A 6,000-nucleotide genomic window follows, 5' to 3' on the forward strand; every position below is an offset into this window, starting at 1 on the left:
TACAAGTTATAAGATATTGTTAAATGTTTGATTTTTAGAGTTACAGGAAATATGATATGGCAGGAATAACTCATGCTAAAGACAGTTCATTCTGGCTTACTCTGGAGATCATTTCTGTGCTTTATTGGCTCTACTTTTATATGTAAGGCCAAAGGCTGGCAAACATAATTAAAAATAATACACACGACTAATACAATTTCAATTCTGTGACTAAAAGGTATTTTCCCTTCAGGTGATTTTGGATAGTATTTTATATAGTTAGGCTTTTACTAGTCTCTTCATTGTGCTTTGCAACTGAAGTTCCGGCTTATTAATTGAGTCAGTAAGCAATCATTAATAAAAATAAACAAAAATCCTCATTAAAAATCACCTTTCTTCATGAATTTTTAGAACTTGAATTTTCCTTAATCTCAGCAGTACATAATAGCATGTCTCTGGAATGTATTTTCCTGCCCTCTGACTAAAAGTGATATCAACATGGTCCCTGGGTCATGGTCTCTACTCTGGCTTATTCCAATTAGTCAGCAGCACAATCCTCAGATGCTCTGCTTCAGTGATTTCTGGGAAGCCGGACAGAAAGCAGCCAAGTTCTTATGCAAACTGGAGCAAGACAGTGAATTATTATCTAGTAGCAACTTCCCCTTCTTCCCACTGTATCTTATCTTCACATAACGAGAGCCTATTTGGAGTTTTTGCAGGATAAGATTGTTGAGAACTAGTTTTCCTCCAAGATATGCTGATCACTCAGTCACAATGAGGATGGTATGTTCCCAGACCAGAGAAGAGAGGTTTTAAATAATTTATCCAGCAGGAGTCTGAGAGAACAATGTTTAGTTTTTAGAGACCTTCAGGGATAAGAAGATGCAGCTGGGAACCAGAAGGAAAAAAAAAAAAAAGGCCATGATTTTTCAGAGATTCAGAGCTGGCTCCACCTCAGGCTGCATCTGGCATATAGAAGGTGGTCAACAGTTGCTTGAGGAAGAGAGTAACACTACCTGGAGGGGATAACATAGTGGGAGGCTATAAAAGGTAGGGATCTGTGTTTCTGGGCTTAGAATGGAGCCAGCTATCCTGATGGGAATTCAATAGGGAAAGCTGATGGCTACAGAAACACAAAGTAAAAAACTCAGAACCCACATTCTTTTCCTGCTGCTGCTGCTAAGTCACTTCAGTTGTGTCCGACTCTGTGTGACCCCATAGACATCAGCCCACCAGGCTCCTCCGTCCCTGGGATTCTCCTGAATCACGTCAATTCTAAGGTACCAAAGTACTCCTAGCTCACCAAGTTCAGAAATTCAGGAATTCAGAAAGAACAACAATAAATTTGAGGGGACCGCCTTGGTTTAATGAATGAACTGGTGCTTGGGAATCTCCATCCTTGGGGAATCAGGAGCTCCTGTTCAGTATGTGTGTCCTGAGTCAAGCAGACAGGCAGCTGGGTGAATCACTTTACCCCGTTAGACCTTCACTTCCTCATCTGTGAGATGAGTGAGTTGTCATAAATGGATTTACGTGAGATCCATAATCCTTGAATCTCTCCTCTGCATCTGCCATGGGAAGCTTGTGAAAGAGCAGGAATGGCAGAGATTGTGCTAAATTATTTCACAGTCTTCCCATGACTTAATCCTACATCATTCCTCTAAATTATGGATTCTTGCTCCCCTCACCTCTTTTTAAATAGAAAATCCAAGGCATATAATGGTTCCAGAACATGTTCAAGGTCACATAGATAGCAAATGGTAAAACTGGGAATCTAACTTAAAGCATACTTGTTGCAAATTTTATAGACAGATTAACAGGAAGCAGCCTCGTCTCATCCTGAAAACAATAAAAGGATGATCACTTTAGATTGCATCCTGGTGCTTAAAATAGAACTGTGACAAGAATTGTCATGAGATGATTATTTTTTCCCTTGCGCCAAATATAAATAAGTGGGAACTGCAGTTGAAACTTGAGAAAAAGCTCCGTAGGGTTTTGAAACCATCACTGGGTATATAATATAACAGTACTAAAACTCCATTAACCCGCGCCCTTGCTTCAATCAACAAAATTTTATTGAGATGTCAAACGTGGATGGAATGCTGAATGGAGAATCCAAGTTGGCTTATCTTAAAATCCTGTAGCACACGAGAAAACAATACAAGAACTTTGTGTTCATGAAAATAAATATAGGTACAGAAGAATTTTAACTTACCTAAAATAAGACTTAGAGTTATAAACAGACCCATCTTATAAATATTTAGAGTCATAATATTTATATACAAACACACACATATATATAAAATTTGACATATTTATGTGTATATGTGTGTATATATATATATATACACACAGGCATATATATGTCCATCTATTTTTAAGATCTAAATATGACAGGATATTGGGCAAAAAAAGGTCAGGATCAGTAAATAGATAATTTTTTTTTCCTGTGCTAAACCTCCAGAAATTAATTCCAATTTGTTCAAAAGGAAGACGGGGAAGCAATTTCTGCACTGGGGCATATCGTCTCTAATTATTTTTCTGCACACACACATACACACACATATACTCACTCACTCAAAACTGTAATTAAATTTTATTTGAGTTACCTCATTTCACTAATTGTGACTACTAGTTATTATCATATAAATTTAAACACATGCACATAAATACATTTGTACATAAATATATAACACTGTATATGAGTGTGTATGCATGTATCTATCCATCTTTCATTCATCCATCCATCAGGCAGATTTTACACTTCAAAAAGGTGACTATAAACTAGAGAAACTGACTTTAAGTCCTTCATATTTTACAATCATGGAAAACTTATTTTGACCTCATATTATCAACATGGAAGCAATAGATCTGTCAGACATAGAATTAATCAAAATCATGAAAGAATATGCATTGTGTGCTATGACAGGCAATAACATGAAACAGATATGTCTACACTGCATTCTGAAGCCTTCACTTTAGACAAGAAAGTATTAGCAATGCTGGGGGAAATGTCTGAGGAACTGGTGACAAATTGTACACTTTCTATAGGGACTTGGATTTTGTTCAACTATTAAACTCATTGACCTTCTTACTTTTTGACAAACAGCAAGAATGCTAATATCTACTCTATCTTTCAGTTCTTTCTGAGGGTAGAAACCACTGCTGTCTTGAATCTGTGCTTCCCTGATGGGGAAAATATGACTCCACCTGGAGGTGGGGAATGAAAAGATAGGTATATTATAGATACTACTGGTTGTCACTTTGCTTTGTGGTGTTATGCCCAGATCCTCAGCTTTGCTAAAAATCTTATAGAGACTCAGTCTGAGTCAGGGTCAATCACTTTCAGGGATCTTGTTTTGTGTCCTTGACTGCTGTAATCATTTTTGTTCAGGTTTTTCCTTCTTCTTCTTCTTTTTTTCTTTTCCTTGCATCCTGCAGGCCTGATTGTGACAATATTTCTCATTGCAACTTTGTATTGAAGCTTCTTTTCTGAAGGTGCTGATGAATTGATCTTTATCTGAATAAATATGTTGTGACCAGAGAGATAAGCAGCAACTCAACACACACTATTGTTTTCAGTGTAGCCCTTCACCACGCTCCCTCCAACACAGATCCTCCAAGAGGCGGGGGAAATTTCATAATTTCATTAATTCTCAGTCATCAGGCCACTGTAATCATTTCCCTTTACTAGAGGGTAGACCCATGAATGGATGGATAAATGTCAGAAAATAAGTTATTTGTAGATTGAGGAGAAGGACCTAGAATTTCTTATAGCACTGGCTGTGGAACAGTTAAAGAGCAAAACCTCCCATGCTGCTGAAAAGGGAATCCATAATGTTACTGCTTTCATCTCAGACTCCATCAAAGCAGTGGTTTTCTTCACCAAAGAGAATGGAATAAGACCCTTCCTTTTGCAAATAGCATCAGGCCAATCAAATAGAATAAAGTCATTTCTGGTGTTAAAATATAGCACAGTATATAACTTCCTCTTGCAGGTTACAACCTAGAGTTCAAATCTTGGTTCCACTACTTTTCCCTGGAAAAACTACTTAACTCATTCTAAACTCAATTTCCTATTTTAAAAAAATGGGGTAAAATTTTTCACCTTTCAGAATTGTTGTAAACATTAAAAAAGAAAATGATGTAACATGAAACAAAGTAGGTGATAGTAAACATTCAATAAATATTAATTCCCTTCTCCCTACTTTTGTCACATTTGGGAGTGAGGAAAACCTATAATTTGGTAGACTTTTGTGAATGAAAAGACCTAGGCCATCTACAAATAATAAAGACCCTGAATGTCAGGCATTATAAAACACGGGTAAGAATTCAGTGGAACACAAAGAAGATCAGTAGAAATAAGATAATACAAAGTGATGACAAGTGGGTTATCTGGTTAAGCATTATCACCAGGGTTTTAGGGAGGAGGAAAGCCATCGGTACCTTCCCCAGAATAGGAGCTTGTGAGCTAATGTTGCGTAACTGCTAAAAGTATCCACTGGGGAGGCAGATTGCCTGGTTTTGAATCCAAGTTCTATCATTAGAACTACATGATTTTGAACTAGCTATTTTATTCTGTGTGTGTCCCACTGTAAAATGGAAATGATATTAACGGAAACCCAAAGGGTGATTTTGATGATTACATGAGTTAATATATACAAAGTGCTTATATGAGTGCCTGGGACACAATAATCAGCATTTAACAAGGCCAGCATGTGTATGTGTGTGTGTGTGTGTGCACATGGGTGCACACACTTTTAAATTCATCTAATAAATTACATATTGTAATTTCAGAGTAAGGAACAGTCATTTCTGAATAAACCAATTTGCCATTTCATAAAGTCCATGGGCTCTTGTAGATAATTTTAAACATAGAGGCCTTGACTGGGGAGAATTATATCTGAATAATTCAGAAAAGATACAATGCTTATAATTGATAAAACAAACAGTATTATCCTTTAAAGGTGGTGCTTCTAAGAGCATAGAATTTAGGTCACTTGCATCAGAATCACTTGTGACACTGGTTTTAAAATGAAGGTTCCTAGATCCTGTTCCTAGGGTGACCATATACTTGATTGATTAAACCTGGACATGTTTGAGAGTGAAAGGAATGACTATAAATAACTGTTCCAGGTTAACAAGCATAACTGTACTGCCCTGGGTAAAACAGAACATAGGGTATTTGTAGTTCTATTAAGTTTTGATGATGATTCTTTTGTGGTGTCAATTTGAGAAAGGCTGTCTTGAATTGCATCATTTTAACAAAATTTAATTAATGCAGGAACTCTGTGAAATTTATATCATACCTGCATTTCCTAAGGATATTTCTTTGTGATAGGGACGAATGTAAAAGAGAAAGAAAAGGACCATTTATTAACCATCTACTCTCGCTCAAGTTTTCCCTCCCCTTGGCATGGCACTGTCTTCCATAGTCTACAAAATAGGTTTACAGATCTTTGTTTGCTCTTGAAATTGAGTTAACCTCATGTGATTATGGTAAACCACATTCCCCTAGCTAAGGAACCAGCTCTATAAACAAGTTAAAGAGACTGACTCTGGGAAGAAAGGAGGCAGTGCTTAGCTAAATATCTTAAATAAAAGGACAGCAAGAACAATCAGTAGGAATTAACCCATTGTACTCTCATCCAGCTTACAGCATCTATTACCAGAGGTATAAGCCTCCCAATCATCTACCAGACCTTGGAATCAATCTCGTGGAGCTCTAATGAAACTTGTAGTCTGAACTAAACTTCTGCCCCTTTTCAGGCTCTCCCCAAACCCTTCAACTGCCTTCTAAAACAATCTCTCATCAGCATATTTCCCTTTACCCTCAACATTTTATCTGAACAGGCTCTTCTTGCATTTTCCCTAACTTAAATGTAAATATTCCTCCCAGGGGAGGGCTCTCCCATGACCTATCCTCACCTCTGAAAACATGTCCTGGAGGTGGGGGAGGTCTCCTTCATACTCTTCATTGCCACAGGAGACCATCTCTCTTTCCTCCTCCTTCAGTGACTC

The sequence above is a fragment of the Bos indicus genome, chromosome 1 (assembly GCF_029378745.1).
Source record: "Bos indicus isolate NIAB-ARS_2022 breed Sahiwal x Tharparkar chromosome 1, NIAB-ARS_B.indTharparkar_mat_pri_1.0, whole genome shotgun sequence".
Lineage (NCBI taxonomy): Eukaryota > Metazoa > Chordata > Mammalia > Artiodactyla > Bovidae > Bos > Bos indicus.